The following is a 15,847-nucleotide window of genomic DNA, read 5'->3' as shown; positions in this document are numbered from 1 at the left end:
TATATATATATATATTCTAATATTTCTATGATATACAAGTGGCAGTGCCACTAGAGGACATATAGGGGCATGAGACCTTGGGCTGGGCCCACCAACATGAGACTCTATATAGCAGAAACGGAGCCAACAAATGAATAAGTGGAGTCTCATCTACATGGCACAACGCCATTTACATAATGCAATTTCTTTGCTGTAGGTTTTTAGTCACTGTTTACCTCATCCCTAAAACAGAATTATGCAAAAGAGCTTAAAAATAAACCCCAAAGTTTGTTCCCCACCGATGCCTGAAATTTCACTATTAGTAATTCATTCTTTTGCCTTAGTAACTGCCTTCTCCCTGACCCGCTTTTAAAATGCAAATATTTCTGGTAGAATTCCATTTAGTCCTTTAATATCCTGGTGTGTGTGAGTTTATAGCAATCACCCTTTTACTACACAAATGAGGCTTCCCCATTCATGAAAAGGAATACCTTCCCATGGCTCCCCAGAAAAGAAGTCATGTTGAGTCCCACTTAATAGGATCATTAGGCTGACAGTCTGCCCTTCATAAGTGACTAGTACCCCAGGATCTCTAGTTTCTGAAGATAACTTGGAGGTTATGTCACTGATGGTCAAAAATAGTATTACTACTGCATCGTAAGCTGCTGAGGGTGGTGCTATCTCCTCTAGCAAGCATCTTACCTCATCCATAGGCCATTCTTTGCTCACCAATGAATGGGGCTTTAATAACTGAGCTGGTTCCAATCAACTTCAGCAAAAGTTGTCCCCAGGGAAGATGGGATGTGCCATCTTTTAGCCAAGGTGTTGTTGCTGTTGTTCAGTGGAGTCCTACTCTGTGTGACCCCATGGACTTTATTCATTTGGTTTTCTTGGTAAAGATACTGGAATAGTTTGCCATTTCCTTCTCTAGTGTGTCCCTATTTTACAGATGAGGAGCTGATGCAAATAGGGGTCAAATGACTTGCCCGGGGTCACACAGCTAGTTAAGTGTCTGAGGCTGGATTTGAGCTCTGATCTTCCTGATTTCAGGCCTGGCCCTCTATCCACTCCCCAACCTGGCTGCCTGTTTGGCCAAGGTACAAAATGTAGTTCTTAGGTTTTCTCTACTCCTTTATACCCATCCCTGTAGTTTACATTCCCCCAAGGATCTACAGCATAGCAGAGAGTCTATACAACGTCATCATCATAGTCAGTAGGGATACACACATACAGGGCAATAGATGGCTCAGTAGATAGAGTGCCAGGCTTGGAATCAGGAAAACTATTCTTCCTGAGTTCAAATCTGGCTTCAGGTGCTTTCTAGCTGCATGACCCTGTACAAGTCACTTAATCCTGTTTGCCTCAGTTACCTTACCTGTAAAATGAGCTAGAGAAGAAAATGGCAAAAAACTCCAGCATCTTTCCAAGAAAATCCCAAATGGTATCACAGAGAGTCAGACACAAGTGAAACAACATGCACACACTTCTATAACTTTACTATCATTAAAAATTAACATATATTTGTGTGTGTGTGTGTGTTATCTGAGTATGTCTACTCAAACCCAGAATGACTCCCTATTATTTATAGGATAAAATAGATAAAAAATATTTTGTGTTTTAAGATATTTCCAAACCAATTTTAAAAATATATCTAAGATAAATTTATATATTTTACATTTTTAAGATTTTATTTTATGGGATAAAATAAGGGATTGGATTCCTTAGCCTCGTATTTAAGGCCTTTTGTAATCTGGCTCCCATCTACCTTTCCAGCCTTGCTTCACAACTCCCATCATTACATTCTACGTTCCATCCTAACCAGATTGCTAACACTTCTCTAGTTTTAGTCTGTACATTTTTGCAAGTCATTGTCCATGAAAGGAATGTACTCCTTCCTCATGAAAACCTGCCAACATCTTTTTCCTTCCTTTGAAATTCAGCTCAGGTGCCACCTCTTCCATGAAGCCCTCCTGGATCTTCCCATCCTCTCTCGCTCATCTCCTTTCTCCAATTCTCCTAGAGCTCTTTGACTTTCTCACCTTTACCTTGTATGTGATCTATTGCTCCTAGTAGGTAGAGAGGGCAAGGACTGTGCCATTTTTCATCTCTGTATCCCCCATGCCTAACCCTGTGCTTTGTGAATGACCCTTCAATCGACAAGCTTTATTAAACACCTACTACTTGCCAGACACATAAGAGATATTTATCAAAATGAATAACCATTTATTGAATTGAACCTAAGCAGGGGTGGAGAACCTGCGTCCTTGAGGCCACAGGTAGCCCTCTAGGTCCTCAAATGTGGCCCTTTGGCTGAATCCAAACTTCACAGAACAAATCTCCTTAATAAAAGAATTTATTCTATAAAATTTGGACTCAGTCAAAAGGCTGTACCCAAGGACCTAGAGGGCCTCATGTGGCCTCGAGGTCGTAGGTTCCTCTAGCACCCAGAATGTCCTCTGCTCCACCCTGTAAACAGGAAGCAAAATCTCCACATATTTTTAATCTTTCAGAGCCTTAAGACTTCACGATGAGGGAATCTGACCAAAGCCTTTAGTTATATCTAAAAACTAGCCCTCAACATGGGTGCTTCTCATGTTTGTGGGATTTATTTTTGGGGGGAGGAGGAAGATTTTGCCAAATAACTTGGTTGGGTTGAGGTCATTTCCTCCTTCAAAAAACAAGCCCTGAGCTCTGATAATCCCTTCAAAAACATTTCTTTACTCTGGAGTTTTCTGAACTTGACTTGCCTCATCTCTAAAACAATCATGCAAAAGAGCTAAAAACAAACAAACCTCTAATAAAATGCTTCACAAATGTGACAGCACTCTAGCAAAGCAACATTCACATTTACAATAAGCAGAATTATCCTATGGAAAGTGAGTAATAATTTTTTAAAAAAAATGTTTTTAAATACTTGCTTTAGTATATAGAATTTTACAGTTTATCATTTGCTTTCATGTTTGTAGCAGCTGACATTAGCACTGCACCCCTACTCACCAAGTGGGTCCCTTAGGTTTCGTGGGCCCCAAACCCAAAATCTTGGCTCATGAGCCCCCATTGGTGTGTTTGCCTTTATTTCTTTTCTAAATGACTCTTAAGAATTTAAAGGATTCTGTTTCCTACCAAGTAGTGGGGGTCTGAAGGAATGTGACTCCCTGTTCTCTGTATTTACCTTGCTATTCCTCCTTGACCTGATAATTCTGGAATTTGGCTACAATATTCCTGGGTGTTTTCAATTTGGGATCTCTTTCAGGAGGTGATCGGTGGATTCTTTCAATGACTATTTTACCCTCTGATTCTAGGACCTCCTTGATGATTTCTTGGAAGATACTGTCTAGGCTCTTTTTTTCATCATAGCTTTCTGGTAGACCAATAATTCTTGAATTGTCTCATTTTCCAGGTCAATTGTTTTTCCAATGAGGTACTTTACATTTTCTTCTAGTTTTTCCTTCTTTGGATTTTGTTTGACTATTCTTTTTTTTTGGCAGGGGGGAAGGCAGGGCAATTGGAATTAAGTGACTTGCCCAAGGTCACACAGCTAGTAAGTGTGTCAAGTGTCTGAGGTCAGATTTGAACTCAGGTCCTCCTGACTTCAGGGCTGGCACTCTACTCACTGTGCTACCTAGCTGCCCCAAATATGAGCTTCTTAAGAGTCTGTTTTTTGCCTTTCCTTCTTCCCCATTGCCTATCTCAGTGCCTCACACATCATAGGTGCTTAATATGTTTGTTGACTCAATCAACTCATTTATTCATGCCCTCAACAAACCTTTGCTATGGAGCACTGAGAGGCAAGTCATTATTAAAATTAGCAGGAGTGCCTGATAGTATGGGTACTGAGTGCACTAGAGAATTTCTAGGGAACAGTGAGTAAATGGCTTACAGGAAAATGAAATCTGGGATTTATAGGGCCTTTCAGTGAAGTTGAGAGAAGAAGAGATGGTTAAACATCTGAAAAATAGGGAGAGAGAGACAAGGCAGCATGAGATGGGCTTATTCCTATCATAAATAAGCTTGCCATGCAGGAATTATGTTATTGAGTATAATATAAAGACTTAGGGCTTCAGAGGCATCTATGATGTTGTAGGATGTAGCAACCATTTTCCCATCCCACTGGAAAGAGAATATATACCATTTTTACTTGTTTCTTCTTAATTTGTTTACTCACTTCCTGTACCCCGTCTTTCTGCTGGCTCCACTATTCCAGGATTTTTCCTGGGGCAACATTCTCTGGGTTTTTCAAGGTCAACAGGGGAGGGTGAGAGTGACTTACTGCTTACTCTGCCATCTTGGCTCCTGGAAGTTTAAAAAAAAAAAGTACCTGCTATTCCTTTAAAAGGCAAATGACTTTGCTTAACATGTTCTCTGATTTGGTTTGGTTTAAAAAAAAAAAAAGCAATGATGTGGCTTTGAATAGATGCTGACCCAAGCCCACGTTTGAAGGTGGTCCCAGGTTTAGCTCATCTTGATGTTTTAAAACATTATGCTCTAATATTACAAGGATGCATTGAAGTCCTCAGTGCTTTTAAGCTATTTTTTTTCTCAAGGCTATGATTGAACAGCAAAACTTTCCAATATGATTTTTACAAGCCAGGAGAGATGATTTAAGATCAACTATTATATTTTTGTGTACCAAAGTGTCATGGTAGTTTTATTTATTCTTGAAGTGACATTGTGAAATGGTCCTTGACGCTACATTTTTTTTCATTTGTTTATGACTAGGGCATTCAGTGAAACAGCATAGTAAGAAAGGAAGCAATAAAATTTTTTCCCTATAAACCTGGGGTGCATTCTTCTTCAAACACATGTACCACCATTGGGAAGAAGGGACACATATAGGGAACATACTTACACATTTGGAGAGGCACTTAAGGAGAAATTCTAAGACCAAAACCAACCTGTGGGGAATACACTCATAGGTAATTTTTGTTCTGGAGAACAAACCCCCAAACCTAAAAGAGTTTTAGAAAGTTTATTAAGTTATTTGGTAGAGGAGAGAGCCAGAAAGAAGGGGTAGCTCTCTTCCCTAGGCTCCGGGAGATTTACATTATATAGGTTATCGACAGAGGTTTCTACATGAAGGGAACCTATAAACACAAGTTTGAGTGAACCCCAACCAAGAATACTTTGGGTAGATCCAGGACCTGGGGGAACCTCAAATTCTTTCTAGCCATCTCCATCATTCTTCAAGAGTTTCTGGGGTCAGAATGACATTTGGATGCCAACAGTCTCTACGCACACAAAATTAGGTTCAAAAATATTAATAAAAGATAAATAATAATCCCCAGCAACATCTGTGTCCAGGACACTTGTAACAGAGTGGCAACTCCTCCCAGGTCTTCAGGGTTAATGATTTTTTCTGGGGATGTCATTATGCTGTTCCTGCATCCCATTTCCTAGCCAAACACCCAATTGCAACCCAATGTGTTTCTGTAACAAAAGGACCTGTGCATACACACTGACAACCTATACAACTAGACAAGATATTACTCCAGAGACACTCAAAGTAAGAAAGAACAGCAAGAGTCAACTATAGGAAAAAAAAGTGTCTCTGCCAGACCTATCTTGCTTGATCCTGCTGCCTTGGACTAGATAACTTTTTTAATGTGCTTGTTGCACTTGCTGGAGGAGTAGTCCCCACCAGCTGCTGTTATGCACAGCTTGCCCATGTGTCTGTGACTGATCTCTCTGCTTCCAGCTCTGGCTTCAGCTGAAATCCTTAGCTGGAATATTCTCTTCCTTACAAAAATAAAAAAAATTTTTTAAAAATTTAAAAAGGCATCTGTCTTGATTTTTTTTCTTTGTTCAAAGCCCTAAGGCTTTCTACAACTCTTTGAGAATGGCAATACAACTAACTTAGCCATAAGACCGGCATATTTAGGGGAAAACCAAAAAACCTTCCTGGTTTTTTTGTTTTGTTTTGTTTGCTTGTCCCTCAAGCAGCTGTGGTTCTTGTTTCTTTCAATCTTGGCCAGGGATTTTTCACCTCTAGCTTAAGATTCTTTGCCTACAACTCAGTGTTTTTGAACACAGAGCAGACACATTCTTTGCTATCACACTTGTGCCCTCATCAATCTTTCCAGTTCTTATTTCTTTGTCACCAGACCTTAAATCTTTCTCTTAGATTCCAGTGGGTTTACCTTCTGCCCCTCTATTTGTCTGTGATGGCTAGACTACACCTAACTGCTTTCATTTTCATTTCTGAAAAGTTGTCAAGGTTAGGGTTAGTCAGTGTCTGAGGCACTCCCAGTTCTCCATTTCAAAAATCCCTTCTCTATAAATGAGTGGGCAAGGAAAAAAGACCAAGCTAAGTTCAAGGGGCAGGTTTTTTTATCTAGGAAAAAAATGTTTGTTGATTGATTTGAGTTTGATCTGAGCCTCATGATAACCCCTTGAAGTAGGCACTAGGTATTTTATCCCTGTTTTAAGAAATAGTTACAAGCAGAGAGGTTAAGCAACATATCTAATACCAGGGCTGAAACTGAAACAGAAGTTCATATAAAGTAAAAATTCATGGGTTTCAGTAAGCTTTCTCACAAAACACAAATTCCTCTGTTGCCTGAAATTCCTTTAGAGGGGATGTAATAGTCTTTCATTCAAGGTTGATCCAAGAGAGATTTAACTTTATATTAAAGTATAAGCACACCACAAGGTAATTTTGATTTGAGCAAATCAGATCAGAAAAGGATCAGAACCTTTCTTCAGAGAAGATCGAGAATGAGTCGGAGGCCTGGGACACCAAACACAAATTTACTCTATTAAAAAATGTAGACAGAGTTGGACCTGGCTATAGGTGCTGACATCACCAAATGAGGTGAGGTAGGGTATCAGATCACACATTTTCCCAAATGTTCTGTCTAGAGGTTTATCTGACAGTTGCTAAAAGGTCTAATCACCTTCTCTTATTAATCTAGGCTTTCCAGATGCCCAACCCTGACAATTTTCCTGACAATTTTCTCCTCTGTAGTCACAAATAGGCAGAAATTTAAGGAGCACCTAATATAGTGTCAATTTTGAAGTGAGGAACTTATTTACAACTGAACTCCATTGGGAGAAGCCCAGTGGATGTTTTTAAAATTGTCTATTTCTTTTAGAGGGAGTGGTCAAAGAAGAAGTTCTAGCTAAATATTAAGTGAATATTGTACTGGAATGTTAACATAAAACTCTATTTCAATAAATTGTGACATTTTCCTTGTTCAGGATTCCTATAAATGTTATCTCAAATCGTCTTGGGACAGAAACATGTCCAAGGTTAAGAAGTAAGTGTTTGAGAACAGTATTTGAATTTCTGGTCTGAGCTGTAAAACACGGAAATGGCTCTTGTCCAGAATACATCTAATATGGTTTGAGAAGAACATTATATATTTATATTTACCTAGAGTCTTGTAAATCTCATCAAAAGGATTTTAAGCTGAAAAGGAAAAGGGAGAGAGAAACCCGCATAGACAGATCTATCAAGCCAGGTACCATAGAGAATAGCCATAATATACAAAGGGTAACTTGGTGGTACAGTGAATAGATTGCTAGGCCTGGAGTCAGGAGGACCTGAGTTCAAATCTGATTTCAGACACTTACCGGCTGTGTCACCTTGTTACCTTGGGCAAGTCACTTAACCTTGTTTGCCTCAGTTTCCTCATCTGTAAAATGAGCAGGAGAAAGAAATGGCAAACTTTTCCAGTATCTTTGCCAAGAAAATCCCAAATGAGGAAATGAAGAGTCAGACATGACTGCAAATGATTGAACAACAACCAAATAATGTAAGAATAGAAATACTCAAGAGACAAAAATCTAAGAATCTAAGAAAGGAAGTAGCAGTCCAAGCCATGGCTTTAGATATCTATACACAAATGCTCAAAGCAAGGGTAGCAAGAAATATAAACTACTCAGGTAAAGAGGCAAATCTGACTTCAAAACCATTACTGAGATTTAGTGGGATAGAGACACTTCTAGAGCCATGTTCTAGTTTTGTGTTAATGAAGGAACATTCAGAAGACACAGGACAGGAAAGGGTCAAAAGCAGAGGACCACTGCCTAAAAAGAACCAGTATGGTGTAGTAGAAAGAGTGTTGGATTTGGAATGAGAAGACCAGGGTTGAAATATTGGCCTGCCACTTATCATCTGTGTGATCTGGGGCTTTGGTTTTCTTCCTAACAGATGTCACTGTGAAGGGCAGAGTAGATAAGGAGCACCTTCCCCTCTACCTTGGAGAAGAGGTGGAATTGATTTTGATGACACTTGTCTCTGTCCACTGACATCAGTTCAAAGTTTGACCTTCCCATAAGAGCTCCTCCCCAATCTCTCTCACTTTAGAAGACTGAAGAAAGTCCAGGAACCCTAAGTACAGAATGATCTATCTGCTTAGAGGTAATATGACTTCTTTATAAGGATTTTAATCTAGGGTAGCAGTCCTGACTCTACACAGTTTCTTTTCTCTGGAAAATTAGAAAGCTTAAAATGTCTACTATTAACAAAATGTATAAAATTCTAATCCTCCAGGAATTTTTTTTTATCACAATTTCCCGAACAGTTGAGTTTATTGTTATCCACAAAATCTAAGAAAGGAAATAGCAATCCAAGCCATGGCTTTGGATATCTATACACAAATGCTCAAAGCAAGAGTAGCAGGAAATATAAACTACCAACCCCACCCCTTCTTAAGCACACCCTATAGCAAAAACAGCAATTCAGGAAACAATTTGCCTAATCTTGATTTTATCTAGAAATTATTTTAAAATACAAATAACCAGCCAGTAAGCAGATATTAGATAGCACTTCGTAAAGCACCATGCTACTTGTTGTATGGGACAGTAAAACAGAAGAGGAAAATATGGTGGAATAAATTCACCATTGTTCCAGGGGTCTCTTTGAGTTGATAAAATTCAGTCATTCTTTGACAGATTCTCTTAGTAAGTCAAGCAGCAAGCCAAGAAAAGGAAGAGTCAGAGTCAATCCCCTAGAAAATGTTTTCCATCCACTGCTGCTTCCACCACCGCTCACTCTTTCTCTTTCTAGTGAGATTTTTTAAAAGGGCCACTGCAGATGGAAAACCACCCTCCAGTTTTATCCCTTGATAGATAGCTTCAGCTTTTCCCATTTCTTTCTGGGAAGAAATACAATCCCAGTCTTGCCAGAGTGACTGTTACATTCAAAAAATGAGGGAATTGTGTTAGGTGATCTTGAAGGTCCCTTCTAGTTCTAAATCTATGATTCTAGGAAATATTCATGAGAGAAAATCTGGGTACCAAAGCGGGGTGGGGCATGGTAAAGAGTGTTTGAATAAAGGTCAACAGAGGTAAAAACAGCAGCAATGTTGTCTGTAGAGCACTGTAGACCTCTTGGACAGGAAGAGAAAATAGATGAAAGTGTTGAGAGGCAGATCATACCTGACTAAGAAGGATGATTATAAATAGAAATGGGAGATTTCGAATTCTGTGGGCACCTGTTAGAGAGCTTCTCTCTCTCTCTCTCTCTCCTAGAAGCAGAGTAGCTAATAATTTCTTGATTTGGCTTAATGATAATTTCATAATTTTGAAAGAGGTGGAGGAGGAGCCAACAAAAGGAAATTCTATTCTGGATCTGATTCTTCCTACCTGGGGAGGACTGGTTGCTGGGGTAGTAATTATGGGTACCCTGGAGATGACTGTTTCATCTTATAATTTGAGGTGAAATTGAGGGAAGCTTATATATTGTCATACACCCACATCTTAGGGGCACAGATTTAAGAAGGATCAGGGTAAAAATAAGTAGGATCTCATTGCCTGAAATTCTATAGAGTGAGCCAGAATTAAATTTTTAAAAAAACAATTCTGCTTAGGAGGAAAAGCAGTAGGTGTTGAAAGAGAAAGTGGTGGCTGTCCAGGGCACGAATCAACCAACTAAGATTTTATTTTTTTTTAATTTACATTTTAAATTTTTTTCTCAATTACATGTAAACAAAAAATTTTAGCATTTGTTTTTTAAACTTTTTGAGTACCAAATTCTCTCCTTCTTTCCCTTTTCCTTCCTCCTCCCAGGGTCCTTGGGAAGGCAAGCAATTTGATATAGATTATACAGGAGCAGTCATGCGAAACATTTCCATACTAGCCATCCAACTAAAATTTTTCAAAAGACATGAACAGAAAGAGAAAGTGAGAGCAGGTAGCTGCAGGTGAATCCAGTCCTGGAACAACAGTGGCAGGGAAGTCTCCAGTCAAGAAGGAGCCGAGGCTGGCAAGGCAAACAAAAAGGGTTGATTTGGTTTGGTTTTGTAGCTATTTGAGAAAAATAGTATCAAAGGAGAGGTAGGACCACTTCTGGCTGTGGGTGCAATGGTGATAATGGATGACAGCAAGAAAGCAGAGCCGTTCAACTTTCATTTTGTTTCTATTTCTCTGCCGAGAAGAATGACATTTGAATTAATGAATAAAGCATTTATTAAACAACCTTGAGTGGCTAAATGGTACTGTGGATAGAGTGCTGGGCCTGGAGCCAGGAAGACCTGAGTACAAATCCAGCTGTGTGGCCCCTAGCAAGTCACTTAACTTGTTTACCTCAGTTTTCTCATCTGTAAAACGGGGATAATTAAAAGGAACTATCTCTAAGGGGTGTCATAAGGATCAAATGTAATAATTGTAGAGTGCTTTGCACAGTGTCTGGCACTTAGTAAGCACTATATAAATGTTAGCTATTATTCTTCTTATTAAGCACTTACTATATGCAAAGCACTGGGGATACAAATAGAAAAGCAAGACGGTTCCTGCTCTCATGGAGAGTACATTCTCACAGGAGAGGGAGCCCATATGGAAGGTTTCAACTGCAAGTCAAATGGAAAAGTCCCGAGGCAAAAGTAGATGTTAAAGCTTCTTTTCTTTAATGTTGCATTGTATTTTTATTTATTTCGTTATACATTTTCCTATTGCATTTTAAAGCTAAAATATTTATTTAAAATTTTTACTATTGATATTTTCTGTTTCTTACATCACCATAGTGTCCCATTTTCCTTCCCCATCCTCTTCCCCAAGAGACATCCCATATAATGTTTATTTTAAGAGAGGAAAGAAAAAAGTCAGCACAACTGATTGAAATATGTGCCATGTATATCACTTATGGATCTCCCACCTCCATGAAGTAGTAGGTTGGAGTATCCTCCCCTATCCCTTTGAGTCTCACTTGATCTTTATAATTTTGTTACATTTACTTTTGATTTTTATGCTGTGTCGTTGCTCTTTCCGTTTACATTGTAGTAGTTATTGCGTATATTATTTTCCTAGCTTTGCTTACTTCACTCTGATTCAGTTCATATAAATCTTTCCACGCTTCTCTGTATCCATAACACACATCATTTCTTATAGCACAGTAGTATTCCATTACACTCATGTACTATAGTTTGTTTAGTCATTCCCTAATTGATAGGCACCTATTTTGTTTCCAATTCTTAGCTATCACAAAAAGTGCTGCTACAAATATTTTAGAGTCTATGGGGACTTTTTTCTTATTGATGCTTTCCTTGGGATGTAAGCACAGTAATGAAATCTTTGGTTCAGAAGTATGAACCTTTTTGTCACACTATTTGCATAATTCCAAGTCGCTTTCCAAAATAGTTGTACCATCTCCTAGCTCCATCAAAAATGTATTTGTGTGCCTAACTTCCTGCAACACCTCCAATACTGAGTATTGCAATTTTTTTTCATTTTTGCCCATTTTCAGGGTGTGAGATAGAATCTCAGGGTTGTTTTAATCTCCATTTCTCTTATTATTAGTGATTTGGAGCAGTTTTTCATGTAGTTATGAATACTTTGCAGTTCTTTTGAAAATTGTTCCTATCCTTTGGCCATTTTTTTTATTGTTGTTGTTGAGCATTATTCAGTCAGGCCCCTCTTTCTGACCCCATTTGGAGTTTTTTTTTGGCAAAGATATAGGAGTGGTTTCCGTTTCCTTCTCCAGCTCATGTTATAGATGAGGAAACTGAGGCAAACAGGGTTAAGTGACTTGCCCAGGGTCACAGAGCTAGTAAGTATCTGAGGCCAGATTCAAACTCAGGTCTTCCTGACTCTAGGCTTGGCATTCTATCCATTGTGTCATCTGGCTGCCCCATTTAAAAAAAATTATTGAATGGTTATTACTCATACACCACACATATGTATACAATTTCCTTTGATATTCTAGATTTTTTGTTTTTCCAAATGAATTTTATTATTTTAGCAAGTTCCGTAAAGTGTCCCTTTGGTAATTTGATTGGTATAGCATTAAAAGAATAAATTAATTTTGGTAGCATTATCATTTTTATTATATTGGCATAGCCTAACAATGAGTACTGAATATTCCTCCAATTATTTAAATTGTTCTTTATCTTTTTCTTTTTTAATTGACCTTTTTTTAGGTTATACATGTGTACTTATGCAAAACATTTCCATAACAGTCAGATTGTGAAAGACTAACTATATTTCCCTCCATCCTATCCCACTCCACATTTATTCTATTTTCTCCTTTGACCCTGTCCCTTTTCAAAAGTGTTTGTTTCTGACTAGCCTCTCCCCCAATCTGTCCTCCCTTCTATCACCACCCCCATCCCACTTGGCTCTTTCCCCCCTACTTTCCCGTAGGGTAGGATACCCAATTGAGTGTGTATGTTGTTCCTTCCTTAAGCCAAATCCAATGAGAGTAAGGTTCACTCATTCCCTTTCACCTCCCTCCTCTTACCCTCCATTGTAACAGTTTTTTCTTGCCTCTTTTATGTGATATAATTTACCCTATTCTATCTCTCCCTTTCTCCTTCTCCCAAAATATTCCTCTCTCAACCTTAATTTTATTTTTTAGATATCATCCCTTCATATTCAACTTACCCTGTGCTCTCTGTCTGTATATACATATATATGTGTGTGTGCATATATATAGATGTGTATGTATGTGCATATATATATATACATATACATATATATATGTGTGTGTGTGTGTGTATATATATATATATATATATATATATATATATATATATATTCTCTTCAACTACCCTAATACTGAAAAAAGTCTCATGAGTTACAAATATCATCTTTCCATGTAGGAATGTAAACAGTTCAAATTTAATAAGTCCCTTATGATTTCTCTTTCCTGTTTACCTTTTCATGCTTCTCTTGATTCATGTATTTGAAAGTCAGATTTTCTGTTCAGCTCTGGTCTTTTCATCAAGAATGCTTTATTTCATTGAATATACCTTTTCCCCTGAAGTATTATACTCAGTGTTGTTGGGTAGGTGATTCTTGATTTTAATACTAGCTCCTTTGACCACTAGAATATCATATTCCAAGCCTTTAGATCTCTTAATGTAGAAGCTTCTAGATCTTGTATTATCCTGATTGTGTTTCCACAATACCTGAAATGTTTCTTTCTAGTTGCTTGCAATATTTTCTCCTTGACGTGGAAACTCTGAAATTTGGCTGCAATATTCCTAGGAGTATTCTTTTTAGGATCTTTTTCAAGAGGTGATTGGTGGATTCTTTCCATTTCTATTTTACTCTCTGGTTCTAGATAATAATTTCTTGAAAGATGATGTCTAGGCTCTTTTTTTGAAGATGGCTTTCAGGAAGTCCAATAATTTTTCAATTATTTCTCCTGGATCTGTTTTTCCAGGTCAGTGGTTTTTCCAATGAGATATTTCACATTGTCTTCTATTTTTTTCATTCTTTTGGTTTTGTTTTATAATTTCTTGATTTCTCATAAAGTCATTAGCTTCCATTTACTCCATTCTAATTTTTAAGGAATTATTTTCTTCAGTGAGCTTTTGGACCTCCTTTTCCATTTGACCAATTTTGCTTTTTAAGGCATTCTTCTCCTCATTGGCTTTTTGGACCTCTTTTGCCATTTGGGCTAGTTTATTTTTAAGATGTTATTTTCTTCTGTATTTTTGGGGTCTCCTTTAGCAAGCTGTTGACTCAGTTTTCATGATTTTCTTGCATCACTCTCATTGCTTTTCCCAATTTTTCCTCTACTTCTCTTACTTGATTTTAAAAATCCTTTTTGAGCTCCTCCATGGCCTGTGACCAATTCGTATTTTTCTTGGAGGCTTTGGATGTAGGAGCTTTAATTTTGTTGTCTTCTCCCGGTTGTATATTTTGATCTCCTTTGTCATCAAAGTAAGATTCTATAGTCTGATTTTTTTTACACTGCTCATATTCCCAGCCAATTACTTGACTTTTGAGCTCTTTGTCAAGGTAAGACTGGTTCCAGAGTGGAGAGTACTCTGTCCTAAGTTTCAGGGGTTTTACATAGCTGTCGTCAGAGCTATTTCTAGGCACCTGTAAATTTTCAAATAAAGAGTAGGCAGAGCCAGGATGGTGGAGTAAAAGCAGAGACTTGCTTGAGCTCTCACCCAAACCCCTCCAAATATCTGTAAAAAATGACTCTAAACAAATGCTAGAGCTATAGAACCCACAAAATGACAGAGTGAAACATATTTCCAGCCCAAGACAGCCTGGAAGGCCAACAGGAAGGGTCTATCTGGGTTGGGAGTGGAGCACAGTCCAGCATGGGCACAGACCATGCCAGAGCAGGTCTCAGGGGACCGAATCACTGGAAGCTGTGGAGGTTTCCAGACTTCTCAACCCACACACACCAAAGACAAAGTAGAAGGTCAGTGGGGAAACTCTGTTGGACCTGGGTGAGAGAAGAGTATGGTTTGGCCCCAGCCCCAGGATGGAGGAAGTAGTGGCAGTGATGGCAGCAGCAGCTGCTTCCAGAGCTCCAGGCCCACAGATGGTAGGGGATCAAGCAGCTGATTAGAGGGTGATTGCAGGGATCTCTTTGCTGACACTGAGGCACGATTCTTTTGCTTTGCCCTTTTTGGATCTGGGTTGCAGTCTTGGGTGGTGGTCCTGGGGTGATGAGGAGTGCTGGTGTGGCAGGGCTTGTGGCAGTGGTAGAGAGGAGAGTCCTCCTCACAGTTTCAAAGTAGAAAAGAGTGTTTGTGATCACTCACAGACCAGAGAACAGGCCAGGAGAGGAATAAACACCTCTTCTTTGATCTAAGGGAAGATGGTTGTCAAGGTGGCTGTGGCTTGACTTGCCTGGCACATTCTAGTTTATGTCTCTCCCTCAGAGTACCTTGGTGTTTTAGCTAAACTGGCTTGCCTGCCTGTGGGTAGCAATTGGTTGGCAGTTGGTAGGGATGGCTGGCTCCTTTTCCATAGGAGTTACTTCATTGGATGATATCTTTGAGGCCTGTGGTACAAGCAGGACCAGTGGTCTGGGAAGTGCTACCACTCTTAAGGCCCAAGAACAACTAGGCCTATCTTCCTATTGATGGCCATTGGTGAGCAGTTGTGAGGTGATGATGAGTAAGGTGGGCCCCCTCTCCATAGTGATTTCTCCCTCAATAATGGCTGTGGGGGCTAAACTGGAAGCAAGTTTGGTGGTTTAGGGAGCACTGTTGTTCTTGGGCTCAGGGTTCTAGGCTATCTCCATAAGGATCTAAGGGATGAGCTATTGTTGGTGGTTTGACTTGAATGATACATGCTTCCTTCTCTCTTCATTTGTTCCTTTATTCCCTTTAGGTAATGAAATAGGAAGGCAATGAAATATAGGGACTAAGGGTAGAGTTAGGATAGGATAGCGCTGAAAGGGGATAAGGGGGAGCAGGGAAAAAGGTCAGTTGACAATAGCTAAATTGGAGAAATAAAGGATATAGGAGCTGGAAGAACTGGTTTATTATGGCCCTCATCCTTGAAGGTTCTCAAATGACCGAGCTGCTTCAGCTTCCATGTCTGGTCATTCCAAACACAAGAATTGGGGGTGGCAAAGAGTCTCTATAGTTTCATCCTAAGATGGACGTGGTGGGGGTAGGAGAGAAGAAAGTATATCTAGAAGGTGCTCACACATGGAATAAACACTTAGTTCACT

Source organism: Trichosurus vulpecula, chromosome 4 (genome assembly GCF_011100635.1).
Source record: "Trichosurus vulpecula isolate mTriVul1 chromosome 4, mTriVul1.pri, whole genome shotgun sequence".
Taxonomy (NCBI): Eukaryota; Metazoa; Chordata; class Mammalia; order Diprotodontia; family Phalangeridae; genus Trichosurus; species Trichosurus vulpecula.
Note: the sequence above shows the minus strand (reverse complement) of the source record.